This window comes from Sturnus vulgaris, chromosome Z (assembly GCF_052056855.1).
Source record: "Sturnus vulgaris isolate bStuVul1 chromosome Z, bStuVul1.hap1, whole genome shotgun sequence".
NCBI classification, from domain to species: domain Eukaryota; kingdom Metazoa; phylum Chordata; class Aves; order Passeriformes; family Sturnidae; genus Sturnus; species Sturnus vulgaris.
In genome coordinates this window covers 20,123,504-20,149,060 of record NC_142283.1, presented here as the reverse complement: position 1 = coordinate 20,149,060, position 25,557 = coordinate 20,123,504, and the positions used below count along the sequence as shown (strand labels likewise).

General features: G+C 40.3%; 2 long non-coding RNA genes across 3 annotated transcripts in view; one reads left to right on the top strand and one right to left on the bottom strand.

The window, feature by feature from the left end:
- LOC148219727 (uncharacterized) overlaps positions 1–25,557 on the top strand; it is a 177,967-nt gene that overhangs the window by 102,631 nt on the left and 49,779 nt on the right. The window lies entirely within an intron of this gene.
- LOC148219726 (uncharacterized) overlaps positions 2,384–25,557 on the bottom strand; it is a 75,994-nt gene continuing 52,820 nt past the window's right edge. For both annotated transcript variants that reach the window (XR_015799648.1, XR_015799649.1), the window contains exons 2-3: positions 9,533–9,667; positions 2,384–2,852 (exon numbers count right to left, since the gene is read on the bottom strand). This is a non-coding gene — a long non-coding RNA (uncharacterized LOC148219726). The remainder of the gene's footprint in view (positions 2,853–9,532; positions 9,668–25,557) is intronic.

Here is a 25,557-nt window from a genome sequence, read left to right as displayed (position 1 = left end):
TATTTTTTATGCTAAGTGCTTGTGTACATGTATATGGTTGCTAATTGATATATATGACAGAACGAAATATAATTAAAGGATTTTATACTAGCTCCTACCATTAAAAATTGCTACAGCTGATAACCTGTTTTCTGAGTTTAGATTAATGGTGACATCTAATTGAGCTGTAACTGAGCTACAGCTGGTTATCCATGCGTCATTACAGGAGTGCCCACAGTCACAGAGAAGACTGATAGAGATCAGCCTTCCATGCCTGCCCTTAGTGCCTTCTGTAACTTGGGAGGATAAAATCAATCATATGCAATTAAGCATTAATTTCATTATTGAAAATATACTGTAAAGAAAAATATGTCCCTTGTGCACATTAAGAACAAATAGGACAGCTCATTTTCCCTAGGCAAATGTTTTCATCGTGTGAAAATCCTGCTAAATGTCTTAACAATTTTTAAAGTGTAATTGCTTTTAAAAAATTCCCTGGTAAGTGGATTCTGATTCTTCATTCATGGTCCAGTGCAAGTAAAAAGAGTTACCTATCAATTTGATTAAATATATTCCCACTGATTCTTTTTCTGTGTTCAAAATATCTTCTAAATTGCTACTTGTTTGTTGTAATATTTATAAGATGCTTTTTTGCCAACAGTCTTTTTGTTGTGTGACACTAGTCTCTCCTTAGTGACCAAGTAATCTGTTGTTTTTTGTCTTCATTTGTGCTCCGCTGCTCCTAGACTTCTTCCTGCTATGTCTGTATGGACAAGGGAGGAGGAAAGGAGTTTTCTTCTTTTATTTTATCCTCTGTTGCATCTGGAAGGGTTCAAATTAGTCCCAGTTCTGCAACTTCTGCTCAAATGCCTGACAGCTGCCCTCCACCCTCAGCGATCATATTATCTGATAACTTTTGGATTTTAGATTGCATTCTGTTGAGAAAGAATTCATGTCTTTGCTCTGTACCTGGTATATATATGAAAAGAATCAGTAATCATAATAATAAAGGTCAACCAAGAAATATTTGCAGAATTAAAAGCTTTTGAACTACTCAGAGTATTTTTTCACATTAATTTTACAAATACTTTTTCCTATAATTCAAGCAAGTTGTTGTTTCTTGGTGTTTTTTTTGTTTGTTTGTTTGTTTGTTTTGTTTTCTAACCTATCACTCAAGCCTGCATATAGCATAAAAGTAAAAGTTTTGGACCAGGTCTATCAGAACAGTCATCCCTTTTTAATGCATAAATCAGGTTTTTTAACCCACGGCGTTCAAGCAGTTTCATGAGACTGTCACTTGTTTAGTTCCAAACTTCCTGGAAAAAACATGCACATATAGGAAACTGAGCATTATAGGAATTTGGATTTTGATCCAGGGATTTTAGAGACAATAAAAGCCACAAGAAAAAAGGTGGTATAATTTTAAACTCAAATTTACAGCTGAACAAAAAAAGACACACAGGCATTCTAATGATATGATACACTCTAGCTGTCTATTTATAGTCTATTTAAATGGCTCAGAGTAGATATGAAGAGAAAAAAATCAGCTAATACAAACATTTACATTTGGAAAAACATTATGCAAGTTATATCAGATGCCTCCTTCATTTTTGGTATCATGTTGCTGAAACTCTCCCAGAATTGCTTTGAACATGTAAGGATAATTGCAAATTTGAGTACCTTTTCTGAACATTTTGGTTAAAACTTGATAGTTCTTATCAGAATCACACTGAGTGGATATTTATAGCATTTTCACTCCTTCCGCATGCTTCCTTTCATACTTGAAAGCTTCACATCATCTTATTCAGCAGTCACAGAATAAATAGCTTAGAAGATCATAGCATTTAATTTTGCCAAAAGTGCTTTCTGTATTTCAAAAATTGTATTAATTTTTACTATTTTTTATGTGTGATATTAATAGAATAGCTACACTTCAATTAACAATTACCAGTTAGCAGTAGCAAGATCAATTTTGTAATCCTTTTCTTTCAGTCATTTTGTTTGTGTATTTGATTATCTGTTAGAAAATCAGAGATTTAAAGGTAGATAATATTCCTAGCGACACAGATGTAGTTTCCTTCCAATAACAGAACAAAGTGTGTTTGCATTGACTCATGACATATGGGTTAGCTATGAGCTAAACATAGAAAGACTGCTTTGAAGCTACATTTTCCTTCTCAGAAGTATTCTCCAGCTTCCATGATTCCTATTCTAGACCCCCTTCAGATGCTCATTTTGGGTCAAAAGTAAAGGTTAGAGAAGGGCATATATGTTGCTTAGCTTCATAATTTCTTTGAGCTTCAGTTCCCAGTGGTAAATGGGAATATTGCACTTCCCTGAGAAGTTTAGCATTTACTAGAGTGACTCGTGAAGTCATGAGAGCAAATGAAAGAGATAACAAATGAAAAGAACAAATAAAAGAGATTTGTTTTCTTCCAGGACATGCAGCCAAACTGAGGTCCACTTTACAGTGCATTGCTCACGTGAATCACAGAACATATTATCAGTAATAAATGCTGGATTAATGGTTCAGATTTTGGATGGAGTTATCACTCAGCTACAGGGGAGTAACTGACTCTGAAACCATTATTCCCTTGCCACAGGAAACCAAACACGAAGTCATCAGTTCTTCATATGAGGTGGCACAGTAGCACAATGACTCTCTGGTCATCCCACGAGCTGAAGTCACAGTCTCTAATGGTCAGGAGAAGGTGTGAGATGGTACAGAAGGGCTGAGCTATGGGGGGCTGTGATGATCAACCTAAAATGGAAGGGAATAGTTCGGCAGGATGGGCAAAATTCTGGGGTTGTTCAGATGGTCTTGAGGGTGAGGCATGATGAAGGTTTTTTGAGAGAAATTCTGCCATTTCTTTCTGAAAAACACAAAAAAGCCATGTGTAGTCTTACTTCCAAATTTCCTTGTGGTTATTATGATACTAAAGAATAGTTCTCCAAGCCATAACAACCTGACAGCTTTTTTCTGTTATATTTCCATGTGTTCAATATTCTTTTTTTCCTTCTGATCTTCACACAAGAGCAGTCAATGCAAGAATTCCCAAGGACATTTTGCTACAGTTCAGCAGTGGAAATTGCTGCCTATCCACTTGTGATCTGGGCATCAGATCACAAAATAGATAGACGCTGTATGCTCTTTGTTTTACGACAAGCTCTCTTTACACCATGTGGAGATTTTCCCTTTTAAATGGCACGAGGTACTCCACATTTCTCTTTCAACATTTCCCATTCAGTAACAATATTTTTACAGGATTTTATAGGGTAGAGAGCAAAGATAAATGCTTGAGAGCTTTGTCAGCTGACTGTGAAATGAACTTCCCTTCCCCCTCTCCGGCTGATGTACAGCATCCCGAGTGGTGGTCTGACAGCATAAGCAGGGACAGAAATTTCTCATTCACTGTCTCATAGTTAGAGAGTAATTTCTCCTCTGCCTGCACTGCAGTGTGCTATGGAAATGCAGAGCTACTACAAGGGATGATGGACAGTCCTGCTGTGCGTGACTAACAGGTGCCACACAGATAGATTTCACTGGCCAAGCTGGATGTATCTCCGCAGAGGGTCTCTCCTCACAAGCTGTCATGCAGTTTCTGCTCCTCCCATCAGGGCTTTATAAATCCACAGGCACACATGTAAGTTGCAGGAGGAAAAGAAAGGTGATATCAAAAGATCTTCTATATAAATCACCTCTCTCAAGTAGATTCACACAAAACAGTTTCAGGTGTCATTTACAGAGGTGAAAAGCTAGAGTTTCACTATTTATCTCTCTAAAATTATAACTAGATTTACACAGGTATGACTAAAAGTAATGTTTGCTTTCTACAGAAATTTGCATATTCATCTTTCTTGAAAAACTGCTGAAAACCGTGGTCACAAAACTGGCAATGTACCTTAGCTGCAAACAAAAATAGAAAGACAGGAAACAATGATGACAAGTTTAGAAATTCTTTTCCCCCATATTTGAGAGTCAAATGAGTTCTTACATCTCGAACTGTAGAGCCATATAAAAACCAAAGCCATCATAGGATTTCCTTAGGTTTATAGCACACAGATGAGGGAGGGAAAAAGGAAACAGTTTTATTTCTCTTCTGTTTTACAGTCAGTCTGAATCCTCTCTGTGTAAAATGCTAAACTTTTTCTGACCTTTCCCACCATGAATTTAAAAAATGTCTCCTCTCTTCTCAGGCTCGGATTTATAGCAGAACGTCTAATGTCTGGTTTGTGCATACACAATTAAAAAAATAAGAATTGCTGTTAGCAATCCGTGTAATACCATGTGGGTGATTTTGGGTGAGCATGAAAGCTCCAGTGAACTGTTCACCTCCACAGTAAATGTAGCAAACAATTCCCTCTAAGTTCACAAACTGAATGCTGTTTTCCCATGAAAAAAAACTCTTTATCATTCAGCCTGAATGTGCCCATTAGGATGGCAAAGGAGTGTGAATCTAAAAAAAACCTTTTTCTGGCATCTGTGGGAGAGGGATTCTGCAGTCCCATGGCAGCACAGGGTCCTCTCAGCCTCAGCCTCTGGATCCTCAGTGCTCCCAAGAACTGTATCCTTTCAGCCAGAGTCAGGTCTCAGCAACCTCACTTCAAAGCCAAATAATTCTGAATTTTAAAGCCTGATGAGTTGTTTCAATTTGCATCAGTGAGCCTAAGATCTAGTCTATTGTGGATGGTCTGTCTGAAAGACTCTCTCTTCCCTCTAAGCTTTTGAGGCAGCATCTGGGCTATTGATAGCAATCTTGGAGCCAGAACCTGTGAAATGCATCATGAAAACCAAGCTGAGAGTGCCTGAGTGAAACAATCATTGAGGATTCTTTTTCAAACTAGGGACTCAAACATCCTACCTGTTTGCTTGCATAAACACTTGCCATCAGATGGATCGGGGCTAGAAGACCTTGAAGCATGAAGAGTTATCCCTAATTACAATCTTGACCTATCTAATGTAGCTGTGGATTGCCTAATTATCTACATAAAAGTTTAATTACTCTCTAAGCCACTGGCCTCAGTGAGATTGGTGGCAATGATTCACAAAGGTTATAACTTGCAATTAGATAGCAGTAGGGCACACTTCAGAGGAGAGGGACTGACAGCCAGCACCACATAACTCTGTTAGTGAGCCAGCAGGGAATTTCAGTTTTTACTACCAGAGAGGATAAAGATCTGGCTTCATAATCCTTCTGGGTATTTTAACCGTAGATCCTTATCTAACTCAATTTCTGTATATAGCAGTCACTGTCAAGTTGCTTTGTTCTTGAAAGGTCTGCCATTGTCAAGGTTTCTTGGTCGAGACAGGACACGCTCTTGGTTTTCCCTCCTAAATGAGTAGGAGTAAAGGGCAGAAATGTCCCTCAATTCCTTGGTCAGAGGCACCTTGTCCACCTTCTCTTGGGAAAGGTGCAATGATAAAGCAGAAAGGTGCAGAGGTAAAGCACAGATGAATGGACGTTTGTAAAATTAAAAAGAAACTTTAAAGAACAAAGAATGGCTGCAATTTTTGCTTGACTGGTGCCACATTGCACAGATGTCGCTACAGAAAGGACACAGCAGCTACTCTGATGGACAACAGGACTCCTGCAGGGGCAGCAGTGGGGAATTCACAGGCAGCTATAACGTGGCATTGCTGCCCTTAGGAAGTCCTTGCTGCCAGATCCATTTGAGCTGGTTCAGGTTTGCCTGGAGCAGAAGGTGCAGAGCTGGCTCAGAGTGCTTTGTGCCCTTGGACATGGTGGAGCAATGCACAGGAGGCTGCTACAACTCTATCCCTTCCACCAACCTACCCAGCTCAGAGGGAGAGGGAATAAAGCAGGAGTGCTTTTTGAAACACTGTTATCATCTGGTTGATGACTGTCCACCAAAGCCCAGAGTCAAAGAACGATGAAACAAACTCAGGTCATCTGGGACTCAGGCTTGTCACAGCTGTCTGCCTTTTAGCTTGGAGATGCTGGAACTCGCCAGGTGAGCTCACCAAGCAGGCAGCAGCACAGCTTCCCTCCTTGGACCAGCCCTCGTTACACTTCACACTACCAGCAGCCTGATGATTGAAACCACATTCACAGCATAGCAAGGCACATCACAGTTTCATATAGAAAGGAAGCAAATCATGCTTGAATGCCTGTGTCTGACCTGCTTTGTATCTTTCTTGCTGTGCTCTCCCGTAAGACAGAACCATAAGAAACTTACATAAAATCGAGCAACAGCTTTTCCCTCATTTTATGACCGAAACAATTAAAAATAGTAATCAAGGAAAATCTTGTGAGAGGTTACCATTAGCATTTTGAACAGATATTTCTGTGTAATAACTTTACCTTCTCTGAACTATCCTTTCTGAACACTTGGACAGACACTGCTCTGAAAGCTGCTGCAGAAGAGCTTGGCTCTTGGAGCAGCTTTAGGTTTAGCTGCTGCTTGCCATTGTCTCTAAGCCTCCTGCTGTTTTTCTAAGCCTCAGAGCAGGCCAACAGTACATTTGTTTCGTTTCCAATTCTTGCAAGACAAATACACAAAATAGAAATCCAGTTCTTGTACTCAAGGAATAGAAGGGCTGGGTATAAATAACTCTTTAGATCAATGTTCAGGTGCACTTTGCACTTTTCCTGTGCATTATTAGTTCTAAAGAAACGAACCGCCCACTTTTGGGGCTTGCTGCTTGAACCACTGAATGAACCCCCACTTGTGTTTGCCAGGTGTCCTTGCTGTGGCCCCAGTGATCTGCAGCACACACAGCCCTGCAGGAGACACGGCACGGCACCTAGCCAAACCCTAGCCGGGAACAGTCGGGCAGGAGGTGCTGCCACTCGGCAAGGACTGCAGGAGGGGGGCAGGGAGCAAACAGGTAATTTATCTGTGCTGAGCACCCCTGTGGGACCTGGGCATGGGAGAACAAGCTGTGACTCTGTGTGCATGGCTGCTGAAGGCTTGCCACTGAACTTCCAGCTTCCAGCTTTCTCCCAGCTTTAGTGAGGACACTGGCCTGCAGCTCTGGCCGTACACAAAGTCTGACTGCAGGGTAGGAAGCTCCCTTCTCCTGCTTTCGTCCCTGACACATGGCAGCTGTATTTGCCCCCATCTCATCTGGGCCTTCCTAATGTGAAAAACATTAGAGATATGGAGAGGCCAAGCAGGGTCCTTAAGAGTGAGGGAGGGGAACACTGGAGGTGAAGACAGAAGTAGCAAGAGACCACAGTCTCCAGAATACCTCATTAATACATCTTTCATTGTTTCAGTTTAAAAATTGGCACAGTAGGCACTATGACTTTGTTCCCATGACATTTCATCATTAGAATAAGTGCAGCTTTGGACAAGATGAGTGGAAAATTACTTAAAGAGTCAGTGATGAACTAACATATTCAAAATCTTCGCTTGTTCAAGACTCAGAAACATTCTCCCTGCAAATCTGTTTGAAGATCTAGCTTAAGAGCAAAGACTCTGATGATAATGAGACATCTAACTCTTGTGGTGAGTCAAAGAACAGACCTGTTGTATCAATCTTGAATGCAGTTTTACTAGCCCATTATTTTGCTCTGGCGCTTTATCGTGTTGCATGAACGTTTGTGTCAGTTCTACCTTGTCACTTATCTTTCTGTTTCTTGACCTGCTAAAATGAAATGCAGAACACATGTAAAAAATTTAACAAATGTAAAAAAATGAAATGGTGAATCATTAAGCATTGCTGGAAATTTAACAGGGAAAACTTTTATAAAATGTCACTCAACACATTCAAAAGTATATCAAACAATTTCTGCACCAGAGAGTCAGTATGCCTTATGAAAAATCAGCCTCTTCTTCCTTCTTCCAAGATAGACAGAACAGTATAGATTATGGTTGAGAACCACTTTAGAGACTTGGGATTTTTTTTCCCCAAGTGGGAATATGAAAAATTTATTCATGTGTAACAAGGAAAGAGGAACCAGGAAGGCTGTATTGCATGAAGATTATTTTAAGTTCACCTTTGTGCCACTCCTAACTGCTTAGTTAATTTTTAGAACTACAAAGATTTCAAACAATGTTTGTCCTCTGGGCACCTGGGTGTCTCACAACTGTTAATCTGAGGTTTACAAACTTAGAGATGAGATTTTTCAAAGCTGCAGGAAGAATTTGAATGCCTATTAAAGTTTGGTTGCTTCAAGACCTACTGGTATTGAAAGACTTGCCCTTGTCCTAAATGTTTAAAGCCAGACACTCATAATTTGTTAAATTCCATTAAAATTGTAGAAGTAGTGCTAAGCTTGTTGATTTTTATCTTTCTTTTTATAATCAAGGCGTTTATTTAGAAAGTTAATGATGGATTTGTAACTGAGATTCTCAACATGAATGCTTTGCCCTTATCGCCAGTACATCACACACACACACACACACACACACACACACACACAGACACACACACACACACACACACACACACACACACACACACACACACACACTCACACACTCACACACACACACACACACACACACACACACACGCTCTTTGGTGTCCTGGCAGCTGCTACATAAAAGGAAGGTCACACAGACAGCTCTCACTCCTCGAGCATGCCAGATGTAGGAGCTGCAAATATTCCAAGGAGTGGACCAACCACTAGGAGCTTACTGGCAGCACTCAACAAAATGAGACCATGATGGTCAGTAAAAAGACACGTGTATTACAGATATTTTGGACTTCATAGATTCAATGGTTTTGGTAGTAAATACTGCATGGTATATTAAGTGCTGGATTGCTGCAAACTTGGTTACCTGAAGCTTCCATTTACTTTCTAAGGTAATCTTAATTAAAGTGCTTACTAGTATTCTATCTCTGGTAATTAAGTGTTAATTAAGTCAGCATTGGTTAACTGAGAAACAGCTTCTGGACAAAGTATAGATACAGACAAAATGAAATGTTTATGTGTGTGATATGTATCAATGAGTAAATTGCACTTTACTAACGAGGGCTGATCTTTTACAAAACTTAAGCCTTAACCCAGTTTCTCAGCTTTTCTTCTTTATCGTCTGGAATGAGAGGAATCTTATTCCTTCTATCCACACTCCAGCCTTCTTTTTGTATGTAGAAAATCAAAATCACAGTATCACTTAATATCTGGGAGATCATCTGATACAACTCAAAGAAACCTAACATTATGAAATGCATTGTCTACTTGGTCTTCAATCATGTGTAAGATTTCATACAAATTATTATGTAAGCATGCAATGTCCATGGTCTCTGGCTTTAAGAAATTGGAAGGACAAATCATTTAACCAGCATGCTCATTTTTTTTCAGGGAAGCTCCTAAGGAATAGGGATAGTGAGTTTGCCTGACATTATCATTCCATATGGCTCAACCAGCAAGAAGTATTGCAGGTTCCTTTAATTCCAACACTGGTATTATCTTTAAAGAAGAACATCCCATGGTGAAGTGTTGCACTTTGTTCTGCCTGATATAAATAACTATATTAGGTTAATATGATTAAGGCTAATGAGACTCTGAACCTCATCCAAAAAATTCTGTCATTAAAGCACATTTACTACTGATGAATTAATTAGTGAAATAGAAATCACCTTTTAAGCAGGATGCCTGCCAAGGTTGTTCCAAAAATGCCAACATCCAAGCATTTTCTCTGTGGCTGCTTCAGCTTATATATCCAAGAAGAGTATGGAGGAAATATGCTGCTGATGTATGCTTTGTCACTGAACCTGAGAACACAGAGAGCATAATTTAGCACAGGGAAGGAAAAGGGCAGGGTGGGTATTTACCAGCACCTTTAGCTCAGTAGACTGCTGCTTGCCATTCTTCCTGCCTGCTTATACCCTCTTTTTGGAGCAAAAAGGAGAGGAATATTTGGCAAGATTTTGTGAATAGCAGAATATAGTTCTTCAGAATATGGGGAACTATACATCATGATGGATTTTCTCATGAGACCTTTGTGGACAGTTCACAAACAACTTACAAGAAAACCGTAAGAATCATGACTGGAGCCCTGGAAACAGGGTTAGCCTCAATTCTCTGATATTTAAAGAGGTTCCAATTCCTTTCCAATTTAATTAACTTCAATTGAAATTGAGAGACCAATCAAATTCAAGCTGACGTGAACCAAAATTATTACCTAGCCAACCCTCTCTTGACATCTCTGTGTCCATGACATAAACTGTCCAGTCACTTTTCAACAAGCCTGTAGCTCCTTTTTCATCCAGTCTTCACTCCACTATACCTACAGTCAAATTGCTCTTAAAACTGATAGTGCTGTTTTATTGTTATATCTAATAACCCTGAGGTTTTTCTCCCTGAGTCAGATCATCAGACTAATAACAACCAGGTTGTGAAGCTGTCCTTAATGTTTCTTGTGGGTCCCTCCAACTCAGAATATTCTGTGATCTGTGGTTTGTTGTCTATTGACTCAGCCCAAACCTTGCACAATTTTTGTCCTTCAAGAATACTGAGCTCAGTTCAGCAGGGGGAGAGACTAAGCCTGGCCTGCCCAAGCTCCCATAAGGGGTGCACAAGCTTGAGTCATTAATCTGCAAACACTTTCATAATACAGTTGTATGATGATCACTCCTAATTATTTTGTGGCCTCTTTTAAAACTCCAATCTACATGGCTGGCTTGAGAAGCAAGTTTATCATGGGATGTGCATTTGCTAAGGATTACTATCCTAATTTTGTGTAGGCATCATGAGCAGCTATATGGAGTTTGCTCAGAGGCTGGCTTGAGAATCTTTTGGTTCTCCCAGGAAAATCTGGTTTATTAAGAAAAATGGGAAGTGGACAAGTTTCAGCCTTATCAAGATGTTCACATTCTCATAAAATATTGCTAACCAAACTATGGACTAGCTTAAGAAAATCTCCACATGTCAACTTTAAAAGTTTCCTGGTAAATATATATCAGTTTCTGGTTAATTATTTTGTCAGGTTGTTATATGGACATGTAAAACCTTTAATCCACTAGTATCAACCAAGTTCCCATCTGCACTTTTTGTCTGCTAAATGTTTGCTTTTGTTTAAGCTATCAAGTACATTTAGTGGTATGGTAGAAGGGCAAAAAGAGCTACGAGAAGCTTCATATTCATAAGACTGCAGTGCTTTTCAGGTCACTGCATTAGGCAGCAGAGACCTGAGTCTGTTGTTGCTTTGTTTGGCATAAAGGAGCAGACACATGACCAGACACACCTCCAGCACACATGGCATTGTGTGGGAGCGTGGCAGGGACCAGAGGCCAGGCCTGGGTGTGCAAATGCACAAGCCATGAATGTGCCATGCAACAGTGCCAGGGAATTTTGTGTGCACTGTCCACAGTGTCGTTGCATCTCTATCACACCCAGGCTGCAAAAACTGCCTTGATTGAGAAAACAGGCCCTGGCTAATTTTGTGGTGCTGTCACCAGTCCATTTAGAAAGAGTGATAGGTTTGTTCATCAGCACCCGAGCAGCTGTAACAGCAAAACAGACAGGATCATAGAGTATGCACCCAATTTACTGTCTAGCTGATCCACAGGGATGTGAAGGTACATCATCATCAGTCAGAATGCACTTATGGGGACAGTATGTCTTTGCAATGCCATGTATGTAATTAATTTACATGGTAGGGCAGAGTGTGGACCAGTTGCTGTCACCAGATGAATGCAGCTCCTGAAATGAACCCCCTGGTTCGGCGGGGACTTTGGTCAGGGAGTCACAATCTCCTTCACGTCATGTGTGACAACGTCTTTATCTCTTTTTTGGTTTTATCATATGGACTGTAAAGGCCAAAACTCTTTGAATGTTTGAAATCCATCATTATATTTCCATGCTAAGAGTTATACAATCAAGAGCCGCTTTAAAATACATATTCATTTATAAAACATAGTTTTGCATATAATTGCATACATACTTAGTAATATATAAATGTAAATTCAGTAATTGCATATGCAAATACGGAGAGCTGTGATCAGCACTGAGAGATGTCTGGAATGTGTCTGACACTAAATTGCTGGGCTAAGGAATTTTGAATTGGACTGATGTTATTATTCTCCCAATTATTTGTATAATCATTACCTGACAAATCTTATGTACAGGGTGTGTTTAGCTGTGATCTCTAGCTCCTATTCAGATCCTACTGGAAGGTTATAGCACTCTGAAGCATTAGAAATGCATTTATTTCTAATTCAACAATCTTTTTTATTCTTTCATCTTTATTTCTGCTAGATTTTTTGTGTAAGCCTTTTTTTTTAACATTTCGGTTCTACTTTTACAAAGCAGTCCTTTGGAAGAAAACAAAGTCCAGAGTTTCTGGACCTGAAGACCTATATTTAGACTTCTGTAATCAGATTTATGGTACCTAAACAAATATCTCATCATCAAAGTTGCTGAGAACCCATAATTATCATCAACTTCACCATGTATCTTGTTTCCACAAATCAAGAGCTACATAGGCTGGTTTTGAAAATATGCAGACCAGTGATGGTCTGTTTTTAAAAATATGATCTTTTGTGGCTTGTCTGTGAAATTGGTGGCAAGTTTAGAATAGAGGAATTTCTAGCTGCCAGGCCTATTGCTGATCCTTTCACTGCTGTAGATGGTTACAAAAACACAGGTAATTCTTTCATTAAAATTCAGTCTTGTTTTAACAGGAAATTCATTAGACTTATGGGGCTTAAGATAGCTTTACAGCTACCCCATGGACCAAACTCTTTTATAATAGCACAAGAATCTACAAACCCACAATCAGTCTGAGATTGATTCCTTTCTATATGACTCTGAAAATTCTTAAATATATAATTTATCATTACTGAATTGTTCTAGCAATCTGCACCATTTGCTAGTTTTCAGGAGACACTCCTTGTATGTCAGTACTAAACAAAAATGGAGAAAGAAAATTACTGATGAGGACTGTTACAAAACACCTGCCCACTGTGTAAACTTTCAAGGAAATGCAACTGTTTTTTTCTAGTATTTTCTCACAATTATTAAAATGTTTTTGGCTGTGGCAAGAGACACTGAATTGTCACAGTAGATCACCCTAAAGGCATTATCATCAGGTATGTATGCAGCTCATTATTGAGTTTTCCTTGTTCATTGTGCTAGCCTGTTCCACCACATCCTCTCTAGAACCATCTGCATGCTGCCGCTCATTAAAGCTGTGGTCAATCAATTCTCTGTAAGGAGAGGGTTCAAGCTTTCTTTTATCCAAAGCTCGGCAGAAGGAGGCATGGGAGCAGAGTCAAAAAAGTTAAGACTTTCTTGCTTCCATAGCTGCTAGACATGGCAAGATGAAAGCCTGCAGAAAATACTGCCTGAGACAATTACGTGAAGCTTGAGAAAGAAAAAGTATTAATTTGACACCAGGAAATGCTTTAAAAAGAGTCTTTTCCTGATGGTGTAAATTGAGGGGATAGAATCCATTAATAGATCTCTTGCTAATGAAAAAGACTCTGTATCTAGATTCCAAGCTTTATTTTGTCACTGCTTTGACAGTCTGTGATGTCTATAAGTGCTTTTCTGATATTCTCATGTATTGAATGAAGCTGACGTTCATTAACTAGCTTTTGGCTTTTGAGTTTGCTTCCAGCTTAATTAATGTATTTAGGCAGTTAGGAGCTACATTTACATGAAAATGAGAGTATAAGCAGCAGAACATTTACTGATCTTTTCTTATGTATATATAGAGATGTACTTGGGAATGAACATGGTCAGTGAAAAAATCCAAGCAAAAGTTTCTATATTTAGGGTAAAATAAACAGAACAAATACATATATAGTACAAATCATTGAACAAGTCACGAAGAAATGTGGCAATGATAGATGTTGTGAGAAAGAGTTTTCCTTTGTTTTGTTTTTATTCCATTTGGATTAGACAATTTCAATACTGTAATGCTTTTCCAGCTTGTAGTTAATTAGCTATGGTTGGCCACAAGATACCAGAAAAATGCTTTGTACAGTGTCACCATGTCATTAGAGGTAGCATAGTGCAAGAACTTGCCAAAAGTCCTGGACTCAGCCTGCAAAGGCTGATAAACTTTCTCAGAAAGGGATTATGTGTCAGATACAGCACAGAATTACAGAACGAATTTGCCGTGCAGGGTGCACAGTGCAGCAATATGGGGAAGGACTTGGAGCCTATGCATGATGGTGACACACTGGTTTATGTGGGTGTTTTTCACTAAAAGGGTTGTCAGAGCCTCTCACCAACAGGAGGAAAGAAATAGATCAGAGAGACCACACACAGACCAAGCTGGCATAAGGAATAGGGTCATTTTTCAAGCCTTTCTCCACATCTACTTTAGATTATTCATACATCAATTTAATCTGGTTTTTTGCTGCCTTATATTAGTGAATAATTAGCTTTAATGAAGAGCTATTCAATGTCTAAAAATAAGGCAAGCTTGACAACCCTGAACTAAGGGACAATACTAGGGAAGTTTTTTTCAGAAAATGGGGTGTTGTGTAAAATAATGGATTTTTAATGAATAAATCTTAAAATAAGGATCTACAGGCTCAAGCAATTTCACATTACAGGCTTAACCTGCCATGTAAACCTGCCTGTATTATTTTTATATCAAAATATGTACCTTGAAAGGCATAAGACATTTCTGGTTGTGTACAGATTAAATGCATCTTTTGACATAAATAATTTGGAGAAGACATTCTATAAATAAAAATGAGCAAGGAAACATTTCTGGTTTGCTGAGATGTAATAAAATGATCATGAAATATTTATTCTGATTAATAAAGAAGATTTGGCTCAAACTGATCCTGTGGAGTCAGGTGAAAGGGAAAGGCTTTATTGTCCTCAGAATAGAAGAGATTGTTCACTTGCTGATTTATTTCATTTCTCCCTGCCTCTCTCCTTTACCTGTGTTTTCTGAGGCTGAATGACCTCGTGCTGACTAGTGAAAGCATAAGGTGGTGGTGTTTGTGATGGTTTTGCTGCCTTGGCTGATTCCATGGATCTGTGCAGCTCTGCCCAGGTGGCCTGAGGTGTCCCCTGAGGTCACCCAGCCCTGCTTGGTGCAGCAGAGCCAGCACGCAGGTGCGGTGTCCCGGCTGCTTCTGCTCTCAAAGTCGGCTGCTTTGTGAGGACTGTCATGTCCTCACCTACTGAGGCAGCTGTAGAAGTTCAGAAGGAACTAAACAGTCCAAGGGCATCAGAGATTTTGGTGACGATCTCTCCTAACCGTGCAGCATAGTGCTTCTATTGTAAAGAGGTCTCATTTCCAGAATATGTCTCAAAACAGGATTTTAGGGTCTGTCTCTACTCCAACAACAGTAATCATTCGTGATACCATGTTCAGCAGAAGTTTTATGACCCCTCCTGGTCATGTAACTTCAGCTGTGGTGTAAAGCTGTGAAAGTCTTTTGCACAAATTTAGTTAGGAGCCACTCAGGGAGACTTTGTGTGATCTTCTGCCAACGTGACTCCTGTCTATGCTGGGAGGGGACCCTCAGTGAAAGAGAAAACAGCTTTGATTTTTAGCTTCTGTGTTGAGACTCTTGGCTGTTAAAAATACAACACTTTTGCATCATAGATCAATGGTTCCTCTGCTCTGCCATCACATGACCAGAAGGTTTCCGTAGAAGCTGTAAAAAGAAAGATTTAGAGACTTGTAACAAATACTTGAGCAAAGACATGAGACTGAAGAAAATGTTTTGGGTTTTTTTATACAGGGGCACAGAAAATAAAATTGGATCATATCTTCTATCTATCTTTCAATAGCATTTGACTGTTCAATATAGGTGTTGATCAGAGTTTCCATAACTGATGATAACAGGCGAGGTGGTTTAATAATCCTAGGTGAGGAGAAAGTGCTACGGCATAATGTGGACTTTTTAATATGTAAATAACTGTCAGATTTATTTTCCTGTAATCTATTAAGTGTTTTGCTAAAGTCAGGCAAATATTTTGATAACCATTTAAAAAAAATTTAAAATTAAAGTACTTAGTTCTCCTGATCCTACGTAAAATCTTCTAAAACTCAGACTAAACAAGTGCAATTTCCTGATCATATGCATATAGATGAGGTGGTTGATGAGGTATGATGGTAGGTCACAGGAAGTGCAGAGCAGTCATTCAGGTTCTTCGTTTGGCAAGACTGATGCCTGGTCTAAAGTACAGAGAAGTTTAATGCCAGCTTTGTCCCCTAGGAAGAGGCCACAGGGTCTGGTACTGGGACAACATTTCAGCTTGGAGAGTGATCTAGAACACCTTTGAAACTGGGCTGTGAAATTGTGTGCACAGAAAACACAGATATGTACACATTCGTTTACTGGGTTCAATGAAAATAATTACAGCAAAAACCCTGTCTGCTAGCTGGACAATAAAATTCAGTTTTCTTGTTTTCTCTTGAGTAAGAAAGTAATGCAATTTTTCTAAAAACTGTTTCATTAAAATCTAATGATTTTATGGTTGAGAAAACAGAAAAATGATTACAGTTTCCTTAAGTCTTCAGTGGTTAACCTGTCCTTTGGGCCCCTGAAGATATCCTACCCCCTAAATTCCTGATGTGCTCATGACATCCTTATCCTATTAGTAAAGTTTAGACCATTGCATTAGGGAGTACAGCACGAACTTACTGAGGCTAATCATGTCCTGAAATGCCCACGAACTTCCCAAAGGCACCATGAGCACAGCCCTTGGGATATTGCATAGAGCCTGCCAGCCACATTTTCCTAAAGGTTGGGAAACAGCACTACTTGGTTGCTGTTGGCTGATCTGTGCTGCTGCTACCCTGTGGGCTCTCCTGGCAGCCACGGTGCTCCTGCCCATCTGCTCCCCTTCCCAGCCAGGTCTCCCCACCTGCCACGGGTGGGCAGGAGGTTGGGGGAAATGCCAGCCCTGGCTGGTGTGCAAAAATACAGAGAGCTGCTTTAATCATCCAGCAGCAGCTTGCATCAAGAGCTGCAACACAGAGAGAAGGAGTGTCATCTCTGGCCCTTTTAGCTTGCAGGGGATGGCAGGAGCAGCAATCCCATTCATGCTCAGTGACGTTTGCCCATTACTTGTCTTAACTGTCTATATTCCTGTTAGCTGTCTCTAACTTTCTAGAAAAACTCAGTAGAAAGTGTAGGTGTGGTGAATAGGGAAGGTGAGATTGGACAGCCCCAGTACAGCATGGCCTGTGCTGTTTCCTGCTCTTTGAGACCAAGGGAAAGGCAGAGAGGAGGGTGGCCAGCAGAACTGAATTGTTCTGGGTGTACTTGGAAGGAATTACAAACTGCCCAGCCAGGTCACAGACGCAGTTTTTTACTGACACATGTGCTGACTAGCAGATTACACCATTTTCAGAAATACTGCAGTGCTGGCATCTGTGACTTGCATCCTCAGTGGGCAAGAGGGGCTAACCACACTGGAAAGATAACTTCAGTGTAAAACATGAGCACTACAGAACTGACCAGCTTCATCTCTGTTCCTTGGGCTTAGGAACACTTCTGGGTCAATTTGAATTTTTGGTTCACCTGACTAGCTTGACCAGTTTTTCTTGATGATGATGATGATGAGGAAGAGAAGGATTATGACTGTTTTCCAAAACCAAACTCAGCCTCAGCCTTTTATTTCTCATTTCTTCCTCATTACATTGGGCCTATTAAAAAGAACATTGCAGTAACTAATATTAGAACAAGAGGTGAGATTTAGACTCCTATCAGCACTCCTATCAGCAAATAACTTCAAGCATGTTTTTAGTGCTCCACAATTGCCAGTTTACCTAGGAACAGTTAAGTCACTGTGTGATTACAACACTCTCTTGTGGGAAAAAAAAATAAAGAACAAGAAGACGAAAAGAGCATTTTCTGAAAATTTTCAGCAGTTTCACCCTCAGAATTAAGACAAGATGTCTGTCTGACAAGCAGAAGGATGGATCTCCTATCCCACCGATGAGCTGACCTTGTTTTCACCTCTACTCTGTAGTTTAGCAGGATCAATTCATCATTATTAGCATGTAGGAGTTCAGTGTTTCCAGCAGACAAGCAAGAGAATTGTCTCTACGTCATTCCAGGATTTTTGCTTTCCAATTTAATGTTGTAAGTTCAGTCATTTCTTGAGCTCAAAGCACTCCTATAGCTGTTTCCTAAGAAACCACGTGATGGGAATGGGGCAACATTTTCAGCTGTCTTCTTGCTAAGTCTCTGGCTTCAAAATTAGCTTTTAGGATTTTCCATTAAAAAGCTGAAGAAGAGAAAAAATAAAGGTCGCCAAAACAATTACAGCAGAAAATAATCCTCCTGCACCAACAGCTATGGGACCTTCTAATTTTATTTTGCAACTTTGGCTCTATGAGATAGAGCTATGAATTAACCCCTGCATTGCTTGACTGCTGTTACCATTTATTGTTCATGTTGCTCTTCTGCCTGGAGGCCCCAGTCAGTGACTAAAGTTCTTTTGCTAAACCCTGCATGAGTCTGGACTATAAAGACAGCCCCTAATCTGACCTCAAAAGTCTAACAATTCAGAGTTTGATCAAATACACCTTTTCCAGCTTCTCTTGAGCTCTTCTCCTTATGTTGTCGCATCTATGCTCCATCTAATAGCTAAATAGTAACTTATAATTAAGTAAGGGAAACTGCAGAAGCTCTGGTGTGTCTGCTTTAACTCTGCAACAACCCAGTTAATTCATAGTTAAATCTCTTCTTCACTCACAGAACTGCAGCCATGGTACCCTGTCATGCACTTTCATATAAGCCTGCAAGAAGAGAGGGTATCATGGACCCCCGTACTACCTCTCTGTGATGGACAAGAAAAGAACACAAACCTTGTATTTGAAAGTCTTTGGGCTCTCTTATACTTCTGGGTTTGTTTCTGTGTCGACTTCAAATTCTGCTCTGTGTGCTGAAAAGCAGGAGCTCCTCTGATATATACATTGTAAAAGCAGTGAAATCTGGTGTCTATTTTTATTTTATTTGCAGGAAGAGCAAAGGTTTGGGGAAAAAAAGTCTTTGAAAATGTGTATGACAGCTTATCATGAACACCATTGTTATCCTGTCAGAGAAAATAGAGTAACTTTAATTCCAACAGAAGAGTATAAGAACTGGACAGATTCTCATCTAAATTATATGGCACAGATACTGAGCAGTTCTTTGGCCTACCTGATTTATTGTAGCACAACTGAGCTCAAAGTAGGTTTTAGTATTTAATCTGCAGATTAATATTTTATTCATATTTAGAAATACTACCAAAATGATCCAAGATATTAATAGAAAGAGACGAATGCAATAGAGAAGCAAGTTGTTTTCCAAATCTCCCTCACAGAAATGTGCTAAAGACTGACTGCAGATTACTGCAACATAGGAAACAGTAATAGCTCCAGATGCCTCAGATGAAATCCACAGAACAAATCTATATTAAAAGATTTGGGTCAGAAATGTAACAAGTCCGTACAGAGGTTTCTGAAGAAAGATGGCAGTGCCTGTGTGAATTTGTGTTTAACTTCTATATTTGTAGTTATCTCAAAGAGGGAATCACAGGAACTGTTCTTGCAGTGATATTCCTGGGCTGAATGATGTCCTGGGATGTCCAAGAGGAGCACATGAAGAATTTTAGCCCACCTTGTACAGTGGAACTTGGTTTTCTCTGTTTCACTAAATGCTACTTTTTCCCATCCCAAAGGCAGAGGGGTGGTCACATATGCAACTGCTGTGTATACAATATCACACCAAGATTAGGCTGAAGGCAAACTCTGTGTTGGGCAGTCAAGGACCCAAAATTCAGAAGTACCAGTCTCACCTGTGTGGTCACTATGATAAATCTGTTAGGTGTATATTCTTACAGTACTTTCCATTTGGTCCCTCTATTGCTTGTGGGTAGACTAGTACTCAGCTGTACCAGCTTTTCCGTGTTGTCTTCACTTTACTGCTGCTTTTCCGTATTATCTTCTCTTTACTGCATGGCTTACCCCAGACCCTAGTGGGTGCTTTCAGTGTAAAACCTCCTCCATTCTTAGGGTTGTTTAGTTCTTCCTGAGCTTTTCTGAGGCACAAATCAAAATTTCACACCAGAACCAAAGAAAAAGGGATTTTGTTTTTTAACCTCAAACGATTTTGTGGCTGCCCTGCCAAATGCTGAGCTAGCTGGCCAGGTCCCCTGAATAAGATGTGTTGAGGATGCAAGGAGGATTGCAAGAAGAAATCCACAAGGATAAGCACAGAAAGATGCAGAATCCATCCCATGAACAAGAGGTACCTAAGTTGAACCAATGGCAGCAAAAGGAAGTCCTGCTTCTCTGTGGGGCATAGAATGTCCTAGTGAATAAGAGGATGTGATATTTCCCTACATACAGACTCCACACCTTCCAGAGCTTGTGGTCCGTTCTTCTTGTTTTGGGTAAAGGAGCAGGATTCACTCCTTTTTTTCAGAATGTAATAGAAGAGGAGGTGATGCTCCTAATTTTTTATTGGAAGCATTAGGAGTACAAGGGAACATGTATAGTCCATTTCTTCTCCATCTGGGAAAAAAGAGGCATTGTCCCAGAAGGTTTATTAGTTTTCTCTGTGCTGGAAGAGACATTCTCTTCCAAGTTCATGGAAATTTAATTAAAAATATGTGACACAGGGGGTCTGAAGACAAATGTTCATAATGGGAGATATTGAGAATATTGTTAATAAACCTTGGCTGCCCTTCTGCTGATACTGTGTACAACTTTTCTCCCTCCCATTCCTCCCACTCCCTGCAGCTTAGTTTTTCCAGTCTTGATGAAAAAGAAGTACTTTAGTTCCCTCATGTAGTCACAGAGATGTGGTGCAGTGCCTCCTGTGCCTAGAGTGTTGGAATGGAAAGATACAGGCTCTCTGGGAAGAACAAGCAGGGGAGATGAGGAGAGGGTGTCACCCTCCATGTCAGTGACTGGCTGGAGTGCATGGAGCTCTGCCTGGGGTTGGATGATGGACCAGGATTAAAGGAATGGCAGGAACAGGGGACATGAGTCATCTATAGGCATGTAGGAACAATCTCATGTTCTCAAGCCCTGGTCCTCATGGGGGACTTCAACCACCCTACTATCTGTTGGAAGGACAATACAGCAGGGCATTAAACAGCTCAGGAGTTTCCTGGAATGCCCCAATGGTAACTTCCTTCTCCAAGTGATAGAGAAGCCAACAAGGAGAGGTGTTGTGCTGAACCTTGTTCTCACCAAGAAGGAGGGGCTGGTGTGGTATGTGAAGCTCAAGGACAGCCTGGGGTGCAGAGACCATGAAATGGTGGTGGTTGAGATCCTCAGGGCAGTGAGGAGGGACAAAGCAAGCCCTGGGCTGCAGAGGAGCTGTCCTGGCCCAGACAGATCTGCTTGGTAGAGTGCCACGGGATAAAGCCCTGGTGGGAAGAAGACCCCAGGAAAGCTGATAATGGTCAAGGATCACCTCCTTCAGGCTCAGGAGCTTCCCAATGAACAGAAAGCCAGGTGAAAACCTTAGGAGTGTGCACAGATGAACATGGAACTGCTGAACAGATTCAAACTCAAGAAGGAAGCCTCCAGAGGTTTGGACCAAGGACAAGTAGCCTGGGAGGAATATGGACAGATTGAATACCCAGGGATTAGTTTAAGAAAGCTGAATCACTGGTAGAATTGAATCTGACCAGGGACATTGAGGGCAGCAAGAAAAGCTTCTATAGGTACACTGGTGATAAAGCAAGAGTAGGAAAAATGTGGGCCTTCTCCAGAAAGATCTAGTTAGCCAGAACGTGGCTGAGGTACTCAGTGACCCTTTTGCCTCAAGGTTCACCATTAAGTTCTCTAGTCACATTACCCAGGTTGAAAAAGATGAAGGCAGTGATTGGAAGAACGAAGACCATGAGTCCACTGTAGAAGATCAGATACAAGAACATCTAGTGAACCTGAAGATGCAAAAGTCCATGGGATCTGATGAGACAACCCCAGGTTAAGCCACAATCAATGACATTTGAGATGTTTTGGCAGTCCTCTGACCAGAAAAGGGGAAAAATAACCCTGATATTTAAGAAGCTGTGGGGAACTATAGGCTGGCCTCAGCGCCTGACAAGGTAACAGAGCAGAAATTATGCTACGGTAGCTGAAAGGATAAGCAGGTTATTGGTAACAGCCAGCATGGTTTCACCAGTGACAAACCATGCCTGACAAATTTGGTGGCCTTTTACTACAGGGTTGCAGCACTGGTAGATAAGGGAAGAGCGAGCAGCATCATTTACCCAGACTTGTGCAAAGCACTTCACCTTGTCCTTCATGACAGCCTGGGTGATGAGAAGCTCTACATGTCTTGGCAGCTGTGCTCTCACAGCACAGAAAACCAGCTGCATGCTGAACTGCATCAAAACAGTGACCAGCCAGGTAAGGAAGGTGATTCTTCTCCTCTATTCCATTCTTGTGAGATCCCATCTGGAATACTGTATCCAGCTCTGGGGTACAGAGCATAAGAAGGACATGGACATGCTGGAGGAAGTCCACAGGACTTATGGGACACTTCTCCTCTGAAGAGCAGCTAAGAGAGATGGTTGTTCAGCGTGGAGGAGAGAAGGCTCCAGGGAGAACTTACAGCAGCCTTCCAGCACCCAAAACGGCTCCAGGAAAGCTGGAGAGGGACTGCCATGTAGTGACAGAAAAATGGGTAAAGGCTTTAAACTGAAAGAAGGTAGGTTTAGATAGATATAAGCACGAAATTCTTTACTGGGAGGGTGATGAAGTATTGAAAAATATTTTCCTGATAAATTGTGGATGCCCCATCCCTGGAAGAGTTAAGCCCAGATTGGATGGGGCTTTGAGTAATCTGGCCTTGCAGAAGGCATCCCCATCCAAGGCTGGGGACTGAATTAGTTGGTCTCTGGAGTCCCTTCCAAAACAAACTATTCTATGATTCTATGCCTAATGGTGTCCAAATGATGGCAGTAGGAAAGACAAAAGTCCTGTATAGAAAGATTTACTAAAAACAACTGATTATTTTGGAGGAGTGAATTACTATTTTTACTGGAGTGAATTATTATTTTTACTATCTTGTCAATCTTTTGCCTTTGAAAGGAATTATAAGCATGAGGCCAAAGCACTGATGAGTCATTTGTGAACAAAAATGCTATGCAGTGATGCTCAGAAAATGCAATTATGTGCAAATATACATGCTTCCCCACAGATAATTAATCTGAGGATCAAGGGTTGTGATCACAAGTTTTCTTCAAGGTTGCATTCAACTTATCTCAACTATGCTTTTCAGCACATAACTATATTGCAGGTTACTAAGTCACAAAGTAATGCTACTAGCAGCAAGTCACACTGTGAACATCATATAAGAAAAGGCAAAGTTGCTCCTAGAGTCACATTGCCTTACATTTATAAACCTTGAAAATGAGTTTATAAACCTTGGGAAGAAGATGAATGAAAAGACAAAGGTCATCAGTAGTAGTAGCTGATGCTGTCCCAAGGCAGCAGCTTCAAGAATTAATTCTCTCTTTAGTTCTCACTCCTTTCCACCATTCTTGTCACTGATTAATTTGTTGCCATGCCATATTTCCAAGCAGGACATCATGAAGTGTCCAGTCATCCAAGAGGGCATTATGAAAGGAGAAAATGTTCTTTTAGATAAAAATAGAAAAGGAGTCACAACAAAAGTTAAAATGATAAGACCTCCGACTACAATGCTAAAAGTCCATTTAAAAATCTTATTATCAATTGTCCTTTACTGTGCTGCTCCCCTTCATTGTGGGAGTTGTTTGCAACATGGCAAGCTTCCAAAGCTATTTTCCAGGAGCTTTGCAGCAGATGTGATAATTACAAGATGTGCCATCATAGGATTTTGACATTTATCTTTTTCCCTTAATTTCATTTTTACTACCTTTCTGTTAAAGACAGCATGGATTGAGGCCGTAAACTGCACACACTCTGTATCTTATGTTGCAACCAATATTAGAAAAGGCAAAATAATTTACATTTTCAGTCAAATGGACAGAAATAAAAAATTTACCACAACTTCAATAGAAGCATTTAAAGGCTGCCTAGTGGGATTTCTTTTCACCTCCTTCTAATCTGTAATTTTGGTAGTAACACAAAATTAGACCTTGTAGGAAATTTTCATGTCCAAAATTAGATCAGGTTAATAATAGGAATCTAAAGCAATCCAAGCTTGTTTCTCTCCATCTTTTCCTTGGAGCTTTTAAGAACTTCCTTCCCCCAAAGAATCAGGCTCTGTGGCATGATTAATTCTTGCTGGCAAGAAACAAGAATGCTATGACACTTGCTAATCAGGAGGGAAAAAGGTGGGAAATAGTCACTCATCTGCTCTGAAAGAAGGATTTCTGTAGCTAAGGATGTGAATATTAATAAATCAAAACCGGAATTGACAATTAGAGTAGACAGTCTATGGACAAAGCAGCAGATGTGGCTATTCTTTTTAGCTAAAAAAGAGGATCTTGAGCAAAGGCACTGTGCTTCTCCTCTTCCCCACCCCCTCCCCCTCAGAATATGACATTGTGAACGAACACACACACACACACTCACACTCATCACCAGGGAAGCAAATTTGTCGAGTGGCAGAGAAAGAGAATACAACCTGCAAAACACGGGGAGAAGTGGAGAGAAGGACATATGGTGATGTTTTGCTGTGCTTGATATTGTCTTGACATGAAAGACAACTCTGCAGGAGGATTTGCAATGCCCATCAACATGCAAAAGGCAGCTTTCAGCTAAGCAGTTCTGATAGCATTCAGTGGCTAACAGGCATGGAGAAGTGTAGGCCACCTGGGGTCATTGAATAATTAAATTCAATCCCGGTTGTCTCTCCTTCACTGTGGAAAAAAACCCCCACAAAACACAATAAAATAAAAACAATGAGCCCTGACCTCAGAAAACCAAGCAAATCTGCAATTTTTTCTCATGTAATTAGTTACTTAACTTCTGGTTAAGCTTTTGTGCTCAAGCCTAGAAGCTTTCACGTCAGTTTCATATCTCTGTGTGAGAAGTCATAGGACAATAAAAGACCCAATGGCAAAATTTCAGGAGATGAGGCAGGGGGAGGGGAAATTCTTTTCCCACCTGAGCTGTTGAAAGTACTTGGTCCAGTTACTCTTGTCGAATTGTTTTGCATCAGAGCTCTTTTAGGGTTGCAAAGCACTCAGCACACAGCAAACCAGGCTTCCCTGCAAACAGGAGAACTTTAAAGCTTCTGGGCACCACAAGTTGCAGAGCCGGGCAAGAGTTTTTAATGAGCTGCACCTAAGTAAAAGTCAACATATGTTTTTTGTTTTCACTGCGGTGTGGCTCAGGTGGGAAGGCAAGAGCATTGGGATTTCCAGCTAACCACTGCTTCTAATAATACATGTATCTGAAGCCTTATTATTGCAAACGGATTTAATTATGAAACCAGGGATTTTTATGCAGGTAGAATTTTGCATATTTAAATACTATGCTTTCAAACTGATTCCATTAACTTTGCTTTATTAACTTAAAGATTTCAGCCTTTTGAAAGTCACAGCTCGTGGAAAGACTCCCTATTTAATGTTTTTTAAGCTAGATAATAATACTTTCTGAAACCAGTAGTAATAGTAGTAGTACACAATCATCATCCTCAGTACTAACAAAATTACCACTTTTTAGTCTTTAAAACAACTTCCAAGCACTGCCCATGAGATGAGAGCAAGTCCCATTGTTTCCGGTTTATAAACTAAGAAG